This window comes from Hylobates moloch, unplaced genomic scaffold (assembly GCF_009828535.3).
Source record: "Hylobates moloch isolate HMO894 unplaced genomic scaffold, HMol_V3 SCAFFOLD_8, whole genome shotgun sequence".
Lineage (NCBI taxonomy): Eukaryota > Metazoa > Chordata > Mammalia > Primates > Hylobatidae > Hylobates > Hylobates moloch.
The window spans coordinates 94077029-94096901 of record NW_026652283.1 but is presented as its reverse complement, the minus strand read 5'-3'; the positions used below and the strand labels follow the sequence as shown (position 1 = coordinate 94096901).

General features: G+C 35.0%; 1 non-coding gene across 1 annotated transcript; it reads right to left on the bottom strand.

Annotated features, from left to right (window-relative positions):
• Nucleotides 1–1583: 1583 nt before the first annotated feature.
• On the bottom strand, nt 1584–1686 carry LOC116473956 (U6 spliceosomal RNA). The gene has a single exon (XR_004249516.1). It is a non-coding gene; the product is annotated as a U6 spliceosomal RNA (small nuclear RNA).
• Nucleotides 1687–19873: the final 18187 nt, after the last annotated feature.

Sequence of the window (19873 nt, the reverse complement as noted above, 5' to 3'; positions counted from 1 at the left end):
AAAGCAGTAAAGAATGAACTCTAAGGGGACAGTTTAGAAAGGAGATGGTTTAACTGAGTTTATAGATAGCTGCTTCTCATGAATTGGCATCTTTTATTCTCTGCGTTTCCAGAGAATGAATAGATGCATAGAGAAGATTGGTTCTAATGAAAGTTATAGAAAAAAAATATGGTGCTGTCATATCAAGTACACAAATTTTAGACTCTGACGGGAATAGACAATTACTTAGTTCCTCCACTATTAATTCTTACCACTTATCTTTCCTAAATCTCTGGACCCTCAAGGCTTATCTTTCAAGTGGGACTGATAACACTGTATCAAACAACGTAAGTGAACTTGCTCAACTACTATAAAGCAGAGTCAAATCGTAAGTTGCTGTATTGTTACCTTTTGCTAATTTCAAGTTGCTATCTCTCAATAAAATTGAAAGCGGAAGAAAAGAATGTGTGTAAGAGATATTTAGCATTTGTCCTTTCTTAAAAGTCAGAGAAAACATTTTTAAATTAGTCTTTCAATCCAACTAGTTGCAGAGGGCAAGATTTTCTATGCTCTTCATCTTTTCACCTCACCTGAGGAGCAAGAAATCCTTTAAATCTGCATGACGTTTTTATGAGGTCTTAACAAGTCAAAAATCCCTAGCTTTTCAATCTGATCTTCCATGTCATAGCCTCTGCTCTGTGCTGTTGACACTGTCTCCTTCCTCTCTACAAGTGCTTTATTTTTTATTGTGGAAAAATACGTAACATAAAATTTACCATCTTAACAATTTATAAGTGTACAGTGTTCAGCAGTGTTGTTAAAAATATTCACATTTATTGCAAAATGTTCCAATTTTTTCATGTTACAAAACTTAAGTTTTGTACTCATTTAACAACAACTCGCCATTTTCCCCTCCTTCCAGCCCCTGGCAACCATCATTTTACTTTCTGTATCTATGAATTTGACTATTCTAGATACCTCATATAACTGGAATCCTACAGCATTTGTCTTTTTACGACTGGGCCATTTCACTTAGCATAATGTCCTCAAGGTTCATCCATACTGTAGCATGTGTCAAAATTTATTTCTTTTTTCCTTTTCCTGAATGACATTCCATTCTGCACATATGCCACATTGTATTTATTTATTTATCCATAACAAATGCTTGGTTTGCTTTCACTCCTTGGCTATTTTAGTGCTGCTATGAACGTGGTATTCAGATACCTCTTTAAAATCCTGCTTTCAATGCTTTTGCCTATACATCCAAAAGTAGAATTGCTGGATCTTATAATACCTATCATTAATTTTTGGAGTAACCTCCATACTGTTTTCCAGAATGGGTGTACCATTTTTTATTTCCACCAAAAGGGTACAAGTGTTACAATTTCTCCAGAAGCTCACCAACAACTGTTATTTTCTGTGTATTCTTTTTGTTTATGTTTTGTTTTTCTTGTAGCTATTCTAATGGGTGAGATGTTAGCCTCATTGTGGCTTTGATTTGCATTTTCATAATGATTAGTAATGTTGAACATCTTTTCATATGCCTATAGGCCATTTGTATTTCCTCTTTGGAGAAATGGCTATTCAAGTTTTTTTCTCATTTAAAAAATATAGAATGCTTCATGAATTTGTGTGGCACCTTTGCACATGAACTGTGCTAATCTTCTCTCTGTGTATCCAATTTTAGTATATGTGCTGTCAAAGCAAGCCCCTAAGTTGTTGATTCTTAATGAGACTTTTCAGTGCTGAATATTTCTCTTCTTAACAACCCCCCACTATCCACCTACACTCAATAATTTTCCCTACTAAAAATATAGAAGGAAATTTGTTTATATCATAAAATTTATTTCTGCCTGTGTTCAATTTACCAGCCCTGATCATTGCTTGATCATTTAGTCTTTGAGTTTTTGGTTTTGTTTTGCCTTATGCTTGTTCATGTCACTAGGTTTAGGGGATTTTAAGATCTGGCTTAATTCTGCCACCTTAAATGGCCTGATACAGGTGAATATGAGTTAGGAGCTATATTTCAACCTGGGATCTAAATGATTCTTTTTTTTCATTTTAATCATAAGTTCTTAATTTTCTCAGCATTGATGTAAAAATTATTCATGCTTGCACTGCAACCAACATAAATCATTAACACTCCAAAAATAGTAAGCAACCTTGAATCAATATCATTTTCTTCTATGAGACACTGTGGAAATGAAATACAGTTTATCATTGATCAGAAGTCTCACAAACATTTAGCCTGGGCCTCATCTCTTTACAGTTCTTACTTTGCTCCAACCACACAAGTCTTCTTTATGGTTTTAGGACAAGTCAAGATCCTTTCTTCCTCCAAGAAGTTCGCACATCTTGTTCTTTTTCATCACTCAGGTCTCAGCTCAGTGCCATCACCTCAGAAAGGCTTTTGCTACACCTAAACCAAGGGCGTTGCTCCTCGCAGTCACTTTGTATCACTTTATCTGCTCAGTATGAATCACTTTTTGAAATGATCTCATTATTTACTTGTATGCTTGTTTATTGTCAGCCACCCCCTGCCCTCATTCAAATGTATGCCCCATGACTGAAGAGGTTTGTTTCACTTGTTGACCTCTATATTCTCAGTGCATGAAACAGTGCCCTGGGCCATAGTTTACTGACTGCTAGTGTAGGTCATGTGTTCTCAACTTTGGTATCAAAGCACACTTGGATGTTGATTCAGCTGCAAGTGTTCATCAAAATGTCTGTTAAAAATAATAAAGAACCAAATATAAAGTTGAATTTACTTCTAAGATATAGAAATAAGATAAAAATTCAGAGCAATGCCAGATTTTCTTTATAGCATTATGACTCTTATTCACTTTGAAGCTTCACTGAGGAGACGAATATTAGCCTTAATGATAATGTGTATTGGTGGAAAGCCACGTTTGATATAATCTTTAATGTAGAGCAGTAGTTCCCACACTGTGCATCAGAATCACCAATGATTACTTGATTACACCCACAGAATACCGATCCAGTAAGTTTGTGAGACACCTGAGGATCCAGTTCCAGATGATTCTAATTCTGGTGGGTAGAAGTTAAAAAGTAAAGAGGAGACTCTACCAGCTGAGATGCATATTAAGATGTAATTGAGGTGACATAGGTAAGAAATAAAGGCCTGCCTGTGGCATGGTTCGTGGAAATAGTAAGCAGTACATGAAGGAGAGGTAACTATCCAGAATTGTAGCATAAATAGTAATTAAATATCAATTGGGTGTACAGATAAGGAAAAGTAGGAACCATATGACGTTATCTGACGAAACTAGGTGAATAATAAATTCATTAATTGAAATAAGGTATTTGAGCAGCAGGTTCAAAGGAAAGATCATAAGATTTTATTTGAATATGCTGTGTTTGTGGTGCCTGTATCTACCCAGTGGGATTGTCTAGAGGGCCTTTGGAAATGTGAATGAAGCTCAGGAGCAAAATTTGGGACCAAGATACATACTTTCGATAGCAATCAGCATATATGTGGTCATTGAAATAATGAAAAAAAAAAAGATAATCCTTGGGGAATGTATACAACAAAAGGAGAATAAATTCTCAGGAATTCTAAACTATGACAGCCTAAAAATTGAACTCCTAGAAAACTGAATTTTCTTAACTGAAGTACTAGACTGGATGATCGAGAAAATTTAGTAGTTTGTACACCAGCACTTGATTAGGTGTGGAGTTTAACACTGTAGTTCCTGGTAGTATAGTGGATAAAATGAGCCACTCACTTTGAGAGTGCACAGGGTTAATACAGGGTTTTGTGAATGTACAGGAGGGTGCTTAATAGTGTACCTGTGGTCTCTTCATTCAGATGCATCCCATCAATAAATACGCAGGATAAGTACATTAATGCTTTTCAGATAAAGCTGGATGAAATATGTTGGATGAGAAAATATCCTTAACAAAATTAAATGTAAGGTTAAATCTTAAACCTTACCAGAATAATTTTTGAAAAACAATTAAGTCGAGCACTTCCTTTGGAAAAGAAAAGAGAAAAGATAGGAAAGGAAAAGGAAACAAACCAACCAATGCATGGAGCTAACAGATATCAAACATCAAGATGGAAGACATAAAGTTAAAAGTTTCAGTAATTTCATCAAGTATAAATGGTCCGATCCTTAAAACTGAAAGGCAGAGAGCTTCATGGTACATTAGAAAATAGAAATTGAGACTAAACTCTATACTGTCTATAGAATAAGAAGAAAAAAGGGATAGAAAAAGATATGACATGCACACTACAACAATACACAAATATTTTAGACAAAGTAGAGTTTAGCACAAAAATTATCAAAAATTAAGTGGGAAATTATATAGTAATAAATATGGCAGTTTACTGGAAAAATATAATAATCTTAAATGATTACATTATCTAAGAGAGACTTAATAAAACTAAAACTATCAGAATCAAAGGGAGAAATACAAAAATCCACAACTAAACTTATTAATTATTTTTGTTCAGTAATTAGTAGAATAGTTGGGCAAACAATTCAGTAAGTAGATAATGTACCTGAACAATACAGTTAACTTGAACTAATTGATATTTACATAAGTTCTTCCTTAAAAGCAAAAGCTGCAGGCTTTCACATGAAAAGCAGCAAAGCTTCAAGGGGTTCTTCCACATTTACTATTTTCCCAGATATATGAGAATTTGGCATTGGGGTGTGTGTCTTCTTTGGATCTATGTGCTTTTTGTAGCTCACTTCCTACTGAGGTCTATTTTAAGGCTTTCCAAAAAGGCCAGGCAAGGTAGCTCACACCTGAATTCAGGTGTGATTCAGTACTTTGGGAGGCTGAGGTGGGCGGATTGCCTGAGCTCAAGAGGTCGAGACCAGCCTGGGCAACACAGTGAAATCCCATCTCTACTAAAAATTGCAAAATATTAGCTGGGCGTGGCACTGCCTGCCGGTAGTCCCAGCTACTAGGGAGGCTAAGGTAGGAGAATCGCTTGAACCCGGGAGGTGGAAGTTGCAGTGAGCTGAGATCATGCCATTGCACTCCAGCCTGGACAACAGAGTAAGATTCCATCTCAAAAAAAAAAAAAAAAACACATCAAAAAATGACAGAATTCCATGGTGTATATGTGCCACATTTTCTTAATCCAATCTATCATTGTTGGACATTTGGGTTGGTTCCAAGTCTTTGCTATTGTGAATAGTGCCACAATAAACATACGTGCACATGTGTCTTTATAGCCGCATGATTTATAATCCTTTGGGTATATACCCAGTAATGGGATGGCTGGGTCAATGGAATACTATGCAGCCATAAAAAATGATGAGTTCATGTCTTTTGTAGGGACATGGATGAAGCTGGAAACCATCATTCTCAGCAAACTATCGCAAGGACTAAAAACCAAACACTGCATGTTCTCACTCATAGGTGGGAATTGAACAGTGAGAACACATGGACACAGGAAGGGGAACATCACACACCGGGGACTGTTGTGGGGTGGGGGTAGGGGGGAGGGATAGCACTAGGAGATATACCTAATGCTAAATGACGAGTTAATGGGTGCAGCACACCAACATGGCACATGTATACATATGTAACAAACCTGCACTTTGTGCACATGTACCCTAAAACTTAAAGTATAATAATAATAAAATTAAAAAAAATGACAGAATTTTCAGATGAGGTTAGTGTTCTTTGGTGACTTATTCTCAAAACCTCATTAGGTTTCTCATTTATTTACTTCTAGTCAGTTTCATTTGTGAGTAACAACACTAAAAGTTATTTTTGAAATAATTCTTAGTCTTTATTTCCTCTCTTCCTGGCTCCCTTAAGCTACCTTGAGGAAATGAGGCCTGAATAGGGTATATTTCAAATCTAATCACTTTATTGAAATAAGTGATGGAAAAAAATACAAACTACATTACATCTTGTCTTTGCCAATAAAACAATATTTAAAATGCCATCTTCTGTTATTTAGGGTCTAGAAGCTGTCATTGTTTTTAAAATCCTGTAAGTCCCAAATATACGCTTTCCCTTTATCCTTGCATTTCTGCTTCTAAGCATTCTTGTTTCCTTCTCCTATATTGCCAAACAGATCCAGTGGCAACGAAGACATATGAAAGTGAACTTTTTCAACTTCCTTTCCCCAGCTCAGTAACCATTTGATTTGTCTTCCAAGTTATTGCAAGCAAAGATGCATTATTATTTTGCATGCAAATGACAAAGATCAAGAGCTAGCTATCACTTTATATATGTTGTCTTCCTCCATTCAACCACTGGGCCAATGTTTCATATTTTTAAAAATGTTAGTAATGGCTCTCCAATTTTAGTATCAATTTATATATTAACACTAATTAATATTTTCATAATTTATTGTAATATAGTTATAAAGAACACATAATTAGAATCAATAAACATTAATATATTAATATTATTTATGTATTAATTTAAGTATTAATAAGAATGAGCCATACTAGCTGCTAAAACAAACAATACAGAAGCTCAGTAGCTATAAACAATTAAGATTAGGGCATGTGTGCGTGTATGTTTTCACATACCAGGATTCAACACTGGGCAACAGAGGAAGGTGAGGAACTCTGCTCTACAGAGAAATTTTGGGTGGTTTTATTACATTCAAAATGTGACTTCAATAACTAATTTATCAGTTAGGAGAAAAATAGGAAGGAGGTAAAGAAAATCTTAACTACACATTTCTGCTATTATATTCATAAGAACTAGTGCTATGGTTTGGCTTTGGGTCCTCATCCAAATCTCATGTCAAACTGTAATATTCACCTGTCTGGAGAAGGATCTGTTGGGAGGTGACTGTTTCATGGGGGAAGTTCCCCAATGTGGTTCTCCTGATAACGAGTGAGTTCTCATGAGGTCTGATGGTTTAAAAGTTTGTGGCAGTTCCCCCTCGCACACTCTTCTCTCCTGACACCCTATAAGATGCGCCTTGCTTCCCCTTCACCTTCTGCCGTGATTGTAAGTTTCCGGAGACCATCCAGTCATGCCTGCAGAACTATGAGCCAATTAAACCTCTTCTTCATAAATTACCCAGTCTCAGGGAATTCTCTATAGTAGCGTGAAAATGAACGAATGCAACTAGCTACAGAGATATTTCATGCAACAGAACAGTCTGGCAAACAGAAAGTTAAATATGTACAAAGGACTCACAGGAAATGAAGAATACACTGTGATAGGAGACAAAGAAAGATAGCAGATAGCTCTGACTTGTACTGGTATTTGTGACAAGACAAATTTTGGAGGGCTGAAAGAAGCTGAAACTGCATCCAACTGCTATTTGAACCAATTGCTGTTGCCCGGTTGAAGAACTATTTGCTCATTTGTTGCTTACAGGAGCCATAAGCCAACAAAGAAGAAGCTAATCATTTTTTCCATTACCTAGTGTCCCTAAGGGCACAAATGGCAGCAAGTCAGTTTAAAAGGACAAATGTTTGTAGATTCCCAGTTCCAGCATCACAGAGATAACTATAGAAAATAGGTGGATTTTGAGTTGAGTGAAAATAGCTTATTAAGTGGTACAGTTTTTCTGACCTATCATTTGAAAAGGTGTTGCCACATCTTGCCCCAGTTCTGGTAACTAAGAACTAATAATACCCACTAACATTATTACACAGTGCATTGCAATTTACAAATCAATGATTTCTCAAATGACGCTCCTTGACTGCAAATCTGTACTTGATAACATTATTAGAACCATAGTTACATTAAAAGGAAGCCCTTGCATTATTAATTTTGCCAGCATATATTTTACCCGCCACTGTCTGCAACCACAAGGAATGGGTTGCATTTTAGGGGCACTGATTTTGCTGGTTGATTTCCCTAGTGATGATTATTGGCTTGAAAACCAAATACCTGTGACTAATCATCATCATTTCATTCAAGGGAGCATCTTCTGCTGTTTGTCTTCAATTCTGCTCATCTCAAGAGCTGATTTTGTCCAAATGTAATCATCTAGCTCCAATTCCTAGTTCATTTCTGAAAAACGAGTTGCCGAAGAAGTTCCATATCCAAGATAATTATATTTTTAAACCATTGGCAAAGGAAATAAGTTCAGCTTAACAGATGTTTCATTTATTTATTACTATTAAACAAACATTCCACCTAACAACAACTTTATTAGGTCACATGGTTTTATGGGCCAGGACTTTGGGCAGGGCCTATGTGAGCAATTCTTCTGCTCCATGCAAACCCTCTGGGGTCACACAGTACTCTTTAGCCATTGGGGTTGCCTGGAGGGTACACGATGTCTACAACCATAAGGCTGTCACCTCCAAGGCTCACTTCAGGTGGTTTCCTCCCTTTCAATGGAATTTTAGGGATTTTCCATGGTATCTCTGCAGCAGGGTAATGGGACATTTTTCATGTTGACTCAGGTGAGTCAGATCTCCAAGACCTGACTCAGGTAACTCAAGTCTCCAAGAAACAGAAACCAAGACGAAAGTTGTCAGTCCTCTTAAAAGCTAGATCCAGAGTTGGCACAGAGTCACTTTGCAGTAATCAGTGGAAAGGAGATATTCTTCATGTTGTCTATGCCTTACATAAGAGAGAATTTTGTAGAAGAGGCATCTTGCTTCATGCCTAAGCATTTAGGCAGAATTAATAAGATTCACACATGCTGATGCAAGGACTAATGAGGTTTTCTTGAACATGTCAGCCTTCTCAGAAACAAACAAACAAACAAAAAAATAAAAAACAGTCTACGAGTATGAAGTTTTGCTTTTCTGATAATTTAATTTCAAACCATAGGAAAAATAAGAAACATTGCCCACGTGCTCAGACAATTTCTCAAATAGCAGTCTAAAATTGTATCTTAATTTCAAGATTGAGAAGTTGATCATAGCCATGCATGAAACTCCACATGAGTACAATCCAGGGAAAAGACTGTTCAATTCAGCCATATGCTTAGATTTAGTGCCTTTCCCTCAACAATGCAGAGAATATGGGACTTTCAAACAATATACTCAGGATTTAATTTGGGCTGCAAAATTTTATGACTTTTAACTTGTATCAGAAGTGTATTCATCCCCATCTTTTAGCTTGCAACATCCTTAACTTGCTGTTTGTCTCAATTCACCAAACCTTCCTGATACATCCCCATCCTTCTTTTAAGAAGCTTATTATTATCATTATTATTATTGTGCTTCAGTAAGAGGTGGGAAAGAAGTCTTCATTATGTAAAATGTGATATATAAATCTAAGTGGAGTGCTTCTAAAAGTAGAATGTCTGCCAAGTTCTCTAGCAGCTTTACCAGTGTATAATTAAGTACTCATTTAAAGTATATGTTTGTGTGAAGGGAGAGTGTGGAACTCAAAAATAGAATTTGTTGTGTTTTTCCTCTGTATTTTTAAATTATATGTTAGATTCTAGTTATGACAGCTATGACTTTTAAAGTAACAAAACTGGATTTTCAGTTCGAGTAATATGGTGGACTAAAGGACCAGAGAAACCCTCTTGATACAGGATACATAAAAAGTCCTGCATAAAATGTAGGTCCAGTATGAAATAAGATAATCTTTAGAGGATAAAGATGGAAAGAAAAAGCAAATTTACAACAATACTGAGGACTGATTATGTTATATTTCCTGGAGCATCTGATTTTCTCTGATGCTCTAAAGCTGATTTTTGAAATAGTTGTTTTTGTGGTAAACAGGACATGAAGCCTGAGATCCATGCAATGCAAGTGGGTTTAATATAAGACCCTAATATTAGGTCTGCATTTACAAAAGCCAACACCATAACTAAATTGAAGGATAAATAACACAGAGGGAGACGGACAAGATAGCTGAGTATCTCATCTTTAGCTTTGAGTGGAGGGTAAGGTAAGATAAAAATGTTTATATAGAACTGTGTGTATATGTGTGTGTATACACGTATACATGCATGCACACATGCACACAAACATGTACACAAGTACTTTGTGAATTTCTAAACAAAATCATGATTTTATATAAGTTAGGGACACGTTTAAATATCTCTGTGTTAAAACCTTCTCAAAGCTGATAATTTAGTTTAAGGGCAGAAGGAAAACATAATTTAACACCAGGATTGAAAGATCTTTCACAGATGAGGTTTAAGTAAAGGTGATTTCACAATAGTAGCAATGACAAAAGAATAAATAAAAAATATCCAATATACAAGAAAAAAATTACTGTGACGAAAGCTAATGAAAAAACCATGAAATTAAATACATAAAGACAGTGTATTCTGAATTCATCAGAGAGAAACTAAGTGTATTAGCGTGACATTTAAAGATTATGTAATATTTATAAAGAAGGAATAAGTAACCATCAAATGTACAGATATATCTGTAAAAGAGTTGAATAGATCTTGTAAAAATTATGTGCATATATGTAATTTTAATTTTATATACATAATATACATGTATGAACAATATATATGTAATTGAACAATCAATGAATAATTTCAGTATGGTGTAGGACACAGCAAAAAAGAGAAATAACAAGTGACATATTTGATAATGCAGGAAAACTGCTGATATAAACAGATGAAAAAATATATAAAACATATTACATGACACTTATGGGTGAGAGGGTCAAAAATAGAGACACATGAAGTTCTGAGGAGAAATCCTCAAATAGGAAGAGTTAATATTTAGAAAAATGATTACTGAGAATTTTCCAAAATTTATTAAAAAAATAAATCATCGGATTCACAATGACTGAAGAAACTTATAAATCCAAAAGTTGAAAAGAAAACCAACTAAAATAAGACAACAATATAAATCTACACCAATATTTCGTAATTTAAGTATAAAACATCAAAGTAACAGAAAATATCTTACAAGTAGCCAGAAAGAAAAGTACATTATAAGAAAATAAACAACATATAAACAGAGCTGACTTCTCAAAAGTATAAAAAGACAGAAATCAGGCCGGGCGTAGTGGCTCATGCCTGTAATCCCAGCACCTTGGGAGGCTGAGACGGGTGGACCATCTGAGATCGGGAGTTCCAGACCAGCCTGACCAACATGGAGAAACCCTATCTCTACTAAAAATACAAAATTAGCCGGGCGCGGTGGTGCACCCCTGTAGTCCCAGCTTCTCGAGAGGCTGAGAATTGCTTGAACCCAGGAGGTGGAGGTTGCAGTGAGCCGACGTCGCACCACTGAACTCCAGCCTGGCGACAGAGTGAGACTCCATCTCAAAAAAAAAAAAAAAAAAAAAAAGCAAAGACAAAAACAAAACAAAACAAAAACACAAATAGTTTTAACAATATTGTCAAAATACTGAAAGAAAATAATTGAAATACTGGAAATATATTTAACTTTACATCGGGGGTATAATGATAACAGTTTTAAAAACTGAACATTGCTGTTTAAAGACTCATTGATAGAGCATCTAAAAATGTACATTTGAGATTAAAGAAGCATTGTAAAGCAAGAGAAATAGTAAATATGTGGATAAAATATAAGAAAATGTTTACAAATAGTGTCTTTTGGTATTAAAAATTAATAAGATACATTTTAAATGTGCACAATCTAAAACATGTAAATAACAAAGGTGTTCAATTGTGAATTAACATATTCTAAGTTCTTCGATGGAACTTTAGAATTGCTCATGTGTCTCTTAAATTTTCATCGGCATTATTGTCTTTTTCCTGCCTGAGTTTGCACATATTCTTTTTTTTTTTTTTTTTTTTTTTTTTGAGACGGAGTCTTGCTCTGTCACCCAGGCTGGAGTGCAGTGGCGCGATCTCGGCTCACTGCAAGCTCCGCCTCCCGGGTTCACGCCATTCTCCTGCCTCAGCCTCTCCGAGTAGCTGGGACTACAGGCGCCCGCCACCACGCCCGGCTAATTTTTTGTATTTTTAGTAGAGACGGGGTTTCACCGTGGTCTCGATCTCCTGACCTCATGATCCGCCCGCCTCGGCCTCCCAAAGTGCTGGGATTACAAGCGTGAGCCACCGCGCCCGGCGAGTTTGCACATTTTCTTATTGAACTACTCCGTCCCATTTTCCTAATCATGCCTTCTGCTGTGGCTAATATTTTTAAAATACGTTTCTTAATTTGGATATTGTATTTTTCATTTTTGGAATACCAATTTGATTCTTTAATACAGCTCCAATTCTTTGTTTAAATTCATCCGTGTTATCTACCTTTTCCTATATTTCCTTAAACATAATAATCATGTATTTTTAAAATTCATTATCTGCTACTTCCAATATCTGGATTATCTCTGGCCTGTGTATATTGTCAGCCCTTTCTTTCAAACATCAGTGATGTTCAATTTTCTCTTTGCCCAATTTTCAGATTAGCCCACCTAGGATTTTGATACAGAGCCTTGTGGATCCTCAGCCTTGTGGGGAATTCAAACAGCAGGAGACAATGTTCTGCCATTCAGAGTTTCCAGTGCAGGTTCTTTGTCTCCTAATCAATGTAGTTTAAGATATAGGAATGCCTTGGGTTAAAACAAGAATTACGTTTGATGACTTCTGCCTTGTAAGACTCGCAGGTCTTTGCTTCCCAAACCTCACAGACCAGATGAGACTATTCTCTGACTTTTAGAAACTTTCAGCTAAATCCCTAGCTTCACAAGCAGCAGCAAACCCCAGCCAATATGCCATGGGAAAAACTGACCATGATTTCTGTTGCCTCAAATTTCTAATTCATCATGCTAACACTAATAACTGTTCAATCATTTGCTTGTTTCTTTTACCCCTAGCAGAGATTTTCTGCCTGAATAAGGTGGATCTGTAATTTGCATCTGAAAACAGGAGATTACCCCAGGAAATTTTTAAGTTGGAGATGTTCATTTTGCCTCAGAGAAATTCTCTCTTTTCCGAAATTTTAGTTTCTAATTCTGATTGCTTATATACTTCTATGACGCCTTTAAATAATTAAATTTATAATTCAACTTCCTAGTTGTAAACGTGTTGTTCTGCCATGAGCTTCTAAATCCAACCCAGAATTCTTGCGAGTCTCTTAAGACTAAGAATATTGAAGCACATTTTCATATATTTACCGACCATTTGGATATCTTCTTTTATTTGTATTGCTGAGCTTTTCATATATATATATATATATATATATGTATGTATATATATATATTTTTCTAATTGATTTACAAGCTTTTAAAAGTATACTAAATATGATTCGATTGATGTTTATATATCTTGCAAATATCTTGATCTAAAGCTTGACTTTTTACTTCCTTAATTTGTAAACAGAAAATTATAATTTAGTTCAACTTGCAAACAGTTTTCCTCATAGTGATATGTGAGTCTAGTTTAATATAACTTTCCTATCTCAGGATCATGAATATATTCTTCATTGCTACCTCTTTGAAGGTTTATTGATCTATTATCCTCATTTAGATAAAAAACTCACCGGAAATGATTTCATATGGTATAATGACCAAGGTATGCTACATTATTATTCTATATACATATCCAAAGGATCCAACACAATTTGGTGAAAAGGCTGCCTTTTCCTACTCTTCTACTTGCCAACTGAATAATAAATCAAATGTTCATATTCGTGTGTGAGCCTATTACCAAACTCTATTGTGTCTCATTTGGCAGTTTGTCTATTCTCCGGCAAACATTATGCTGTCTTAATTAACTTTAAATTTATTATGTATTCATATAAAGTATAATAAATCTTCCAACTGAATTCATCAAGATTGCCTCTTTAGATGCTTCAATAGCTTTCTTAGTCAGGCCTAATTTTGTTTCTGTATGTATTAAGGTAATATTTATTCAGTAAAATGCAGATGACAGTAAGCATAGAGCTCTATTAATATTTACCTACGTATACAACTATATAACTGCTACAATAAGCTTGTCAACTTACACACACACACACACACACACACACACAAAATACCTGTGGAGATTTTGTATGGGTTTTGTGATAGATTGACTCTTTTGGTCCTATTTGGTCATCTCTCTAAATCTATGCAATGTTACTCTGCAGTTCATCTCCTCAAAAAAAATATAGTTTGTTTCTATTCCTCTAAAATCTGAGTTGTCTTCATTACTTACATGGCCCCAGATGTAGTGAGTTAATACTGTGTCAGTCACCCAAGTGATGCTGTGCCATTCCAAGCCTAGGCCTCAAGAGATATTGTGTGGTTCCACACTGTCTCATGAAGCATTTATTATTATAAAAGCATTTCCAGGCTAGTCTATAGCAGGGATATAGGAGCAGAGCCAGGTTGCTCTAGCCAGCTGTCAGTCAACCTCCAGAAGCAGAGCTGCCTAACTGTAGAAGCATGATGAAGCCTAGCTGAGATAAACAGCATCCATCTAGACCCACAGGCCAATCCATAGTAAAATGAGCTTTACAGGTGATTGTTATTTTATATCACTATATTTTGAAGCACTTCTTTTCACGGCATTATTTTGGCAATATGTGACGAATATAATAACTGGCAACTTCATAATATTGAATCCTCTATATCATAAACATAATTACTCTTAGTGTACTATTAATTCAAATCTTTAACTTCTCTCAATAAAATGATTGTGTACCTATGTATGTGTGTGTACATGTGTAGGGATCTTACATATATCCTTTTAGATTTACTTCTATATATTTAATAATTTGTATGCTATGTCAAATTATGTCTTTTACATTCCGTTATCATTTCAATATATTTTCGTATAATACCCATATAATATACATAGTAATTGTGTATTGACTTTGCACTCCATAAAATTGTTAAATTCAGTTTTTCAGTATACTGGGTATATACCAAAAGGAATATAAATCATGCTGGTATAAAGACACATGCACACATATGTTTATTGCAGCACTATTCACAATAGCAAAGACTTGGAACCAACCCAAATGTCCAACAATGATAGACTGGATTAAGAAAATGTGGCACATATACACCATGGAATACTATGCACCCATAAGAAATGAGGAGTTTGTGTCCTTTGTAGTGACATGGATGAAGCTGGAAACCATCATTCTCAGCAAACTATTGCAAAGACAAAAAACCAAACATCACATGTTCTCACTCATAGGTGGGAATTGAACAATGAGAACACTTGGACACAGGAAGGGGAACATCATACACTGGGGCCTGTTGTGGGGTCGGGGGAGGTGAGAGGGATAGCATTAGGAGATATACCTAATGTAAATTACGAGTTAATGGGTGCAGTACACCAACATGGCACATGTATACATATGTAACAAACCTGCATGTTGTGCACATGTACCCTAGAACTTAAAGTATAATAAATATATATATATAAACAATATATTTAAGAATTTTTTACCATCTATGTAAAAATAATCTCTGTAGTTAATGACAATCTTCTTTACTTGTTTTCAATCCATTTATCTTTTAAATATTCTTTTTGCTTTATTGTCCTGGCATAGATTTCCAGTCCAATGAAGAACCAACCATTGAAATGATGTTTTTGTCAATTGTTCATAGACACTCCATATCAGATTAAGGAAGTACTCTCTTTTATTTCTGGGTTTCTGAGACTTAATTTGTAAGCTAAATTGCTAATAAATTGTATCAAATGCTCATTTTGTACCTACAAAGTAATTATATTATTTTGCATCCATGTCCATAAGATAAACTTGTCTATATTTCTCCTCTTTTCTGTATTATTGTCGGGTTTTGAGTGTCAGAGTTCTGCTGTCCTCATAGAATCACCCGAGAAGACTTTATGTATCTGGAAGAATTTACCATTAAAGAGTTTTAAGCACAGAATTGTCTGTGTTAAAATGACTTAATTGTAGAATCAAGTAACTACAGAATAGGTTGATATTTTGTTTCTTCTTGTATCTGCTTTTAAAATTTACTTTTTGTAAATTTTCAATTCTGTTTGTTTCATATCTTTTTAATGTCAGAATAATCCATAATTTTGCCTCAATTTTTCTTCCTGATATCAGTCACTTTTTAAAAAAATATGTCTTGGAAAAGGTTTATGACTTAGTAATCTTTTAAAGCATATCCATTTGATTTTAGTGGTCTTTTCTAGTATTGTTCTATATTATATTAATGAATACTTATATATTATTTTCTTCCCTCCATTTAAGTTTAATTTCCTATGCTAATTCTAACTTTTGTAGATGATTAATTTTTAACCATCCTCTTCTTATAATATATACATTTAAGGCTCTATATGCCTTTCTAACCACATCTTTATTTTCCAACTTTTCTCATATAAAGTATTTTTCTGTCACTGAATTTAATGTTTAGAATATTGTTTAATAGCAATTGTTAATCTTTTATCCATTCATTATTTACAACCAGTATTGCTAAATTTCTGATTTTTTTTAGTGTTTACGTTTCTCTAATGGTTATCAATCTGTTTAATTCGATTTCATGAGAGAACATTTTAGTATAGTTTCAATCAAGTGAAGTTTATTGAAACTTGCTTTATGGTCCAGTATATTGTTAATTTTTGTAAATATATGCACTTACAAAATATGTATTCTTCAGTTTTAAGGAGTGGTCATTTATATTTCAACTACATTTAATTATGTTGCACATATCTAGTATATGACTCTTTTTTTTTTTTGCATTTATTCGATGAGTTACTAAGAGATGAGTATCGAAATCATCCACTATGTCTCCAATTGCTACTGTGGGAAGAAGGAATGTCCAAGAGCTGCAATATAACTTTTGGTGGTGATAGATATGTTCGTAATTGTGATCGTAATTGTCATATGGTGTATACATATATTAAATATTATCATACAGTGTACTTTAAACATGCTAAATGTGTTGTATATAAGCTACATCTCCATAAAGGTGTTAAAATGAGCCACTATATTTTACCACCTAATAAAGGAGAAAAGCCAGATGATCATCTTAATAGGTACAAAAAGTTTTGATAAATTTTAACATTTATTTGTAAAATAATGTTATTAGATAATAATGTATATTAGAACTTTACATAAAATTTCTTAATCTATTTTAGAAAATAGGATGTACACACAGACACACACATACACATATCACTATTTAGTGGCAAAATATTCAAAACCATTCCCACTGGAATGAGAGTTAAGTTCACCTGATATTGCTACATATATCAAACACAGTATTGTTAAACCTAGATATGGTTAGCTATATAAAAAGTAGTAACTTAATAAATATTGATGGATAAGTAAATAAATTCATAGGTAGAGGGTAAGACAAATGTGTTTAGAAGACTACTTCCAATCTCTAGCAGACTTTCTCAACTGCAGTTCTTGAGAAAAGCATGCCTTAATACCCTAAGTCATCAACTATGTGTAAAGAATAAACTTATCCTCCATGCATGTTGACTGGCACGGATTCTGTACCATCCTTGGAAGAACCTAGTTGTTCTGCCATCATTTTCTGTGTACCAAGGCTTAAATTACTCACTTTGGGTGAGTAAGGCTGATAGAAGCAAGGACTCAAGATTCTAATGAACATTTGTGCAGATTTCTAAGTACTGTATGTCTACGAGTAATTCGTATGTTTTGTGAATTTTCTTGAAAAGTTGGCTTTTTTTGAAGTATTTTCGTGTTGACAGACAGAATACCATGTGCTGACACCTAAAAGGTAATAAAACAGCCATCAACCACTTTACTAAAATATCCTCAAGGATATTTATAAATGTTTCCTTTAAGGAGTGACTATGTCTTGTTCTGAATTTCCTCCACCTGCTCAAAAAGTCTTGGAAATAGTTCGCTGCCCTCAGCAAGTTTTGTCAGCAAGAGAGAAAGTTTATAAGTTAATGCTCAAATGCAGCAATCATTACTTGTTATTTTTCAATTTAATTTTAGTATAAATTAACTTATCTCTGTGCAACTATCATTAAAGCTAATAACCCTAAAAAGGATTAAGATTAGAAAGTAATGCTGTCAGTGACAAAGCTCATTAACAGCCTTTATCACTACAAGCTGATGAACTACATCTAGGATAATTGGCCTAATTATAATACATTTGTTTCTTTAGCCAGGTATTCCTTGCTTCACTCTCTACTGATTACTTAAGGGTCTCAGTTTGGCCAATTAACTTTCTCTTCCCACTCTATCCATTTCTAAAATTGATAGTGTATAGCTTAGGTGTGGCTTGCTGTCAGTGTGCCTGTGCTCTGGATAGTTAAGGGCTGAATTAAGAAGACAAGAAGTAGAGAGACAAAGAGAGGTAGCTTTATCCTAGAGTGCAGGACATAAAGTAGATATAGAAAGAATCATAATTCTTTTGGGGTTTCTACCCATTTAAATGAGGTTGTTAACATCTTTTTTTTTTTTTTTTTTTTTTTTTTTTTTGAGACGGAGTCTCACTCTGTTGCCCAGGCTGGAGTGCAGTGGTGTGATCTCGGCTCACTGCAAGCTCCGCCTCTCAGGTTCACGCCATTCTCCTGCCTCAGCCTCCCGAGTAGCTGGGACTCCAGGCACCTGCCACCACGCCTGGCTAATTTTTTGTATTTTTAGTAGAGACGGGGTTTCACCGTGTTAGCCAGGATGGTCTCGATCTCCTGACCTCGTGATCTACCTGCCTCGGCCTCCCAAAGTGCTGGGATTCAGGCATGAGCCACCGTGCCCGGCCTGTTAACATCTATTTAAACCTTAACAGTACCGTAGACTTCTGATATATTCTAGCCTATTCATTCTCACAAAGCATTTTAAATCATTTTATTTTTATGGTAAGTAACAGGCCATCCAACTACAAGTGGCTTAACAAAAAAAAAGTTTATATTTTATATAAAATGTAGTCTGGAATTAGAGAGTTACACATTTGGAAAAGTAGCTAACGAATAACTCTAAGGAACACTTTGCTTAAGTTCTCTACCATCCTCAGGATATCCGTTTTTATTTCCTTTGTCCATAGTCCTTTATAGTTTTAGGATGGCTTCCATAGGCTAGAAACAGGACAGAAACCAGGACAATGAAAGAAAATCATCACATGATTTCCCCTTCTATTACCAGAAAAAAATCCCAGAAGAACTTATCTTACATCTCATTGGCCAAAAATTAATGATCCATTCATGCATAGATGAGAGGGAGATTGGTATAACGCCTGATTTTTCATTATTTGTCAAAAGAAAGGCTTAGAATAAAAGGGGCTCAGTAATGACTTTTGACTATCCAACTGCTTACCTTTGGATATATGTATACCTTCAAAATTCATGTGCTAGAACTTAAACCCCAATGTGATAGCATTAAAAGATAGTACCTTTAGGAGATAATTGAGTCATGAGGTCAGAGCACTCATGACTGGAATTAGCCACCTTATGAAAGGGCTAAAAGGAACTAGCTAGGCCCTTTCTACCCTTTCATTCCTTTTTGCTCTTCCATTCCTTCACCCCATAAAGACATAGTGTTCAGATCCTTCCCTTGATGAGGCAACAAGGTACCATCTTGGAAGCAGAGACTAGGTCCTCACCAGACACTGAACCTACTGGCTCCTTGATCATGGAAGTTCTAGCTTTCAGAAATGGGAGAAAATAAAATTCTATTATTTATAAATTACCTAGTCTGGGATATTTTGTTATAGCAACAACGATGGACTCAGACACCAACTGAAAAGGTAAGCAGGAATACAGTCCCTTTTCTAGTAAGTGGAAATCTCTGTGGAACTTTGTTTCTCTCTGCTTATCTTGATTATATGGTGTAAATTTCATAGAGGGACAAATTTAAATTAAAGTACTTGGAGGTGTATCAGTGTTTTCAGCTGAGTTCTTATTGAATATTAAGGTCCACTATAATGAGAATGATCAAGTATTCATTGTCCATAATACAAGTTTGAGAGTGAAAAGGGGACTAGTAATAATTACGATTGGACAAGTGAGAGCTCAGCAAACCAAGCAAACTGATACATAAGGTCACCTTATTTTTAATAACCATATTTACATCTCAAAGCCACAGTATCAGTGACTCCTGACTGTTGATTTTATCACCGATACCGGAAAAAGTGACATAATTAAAAG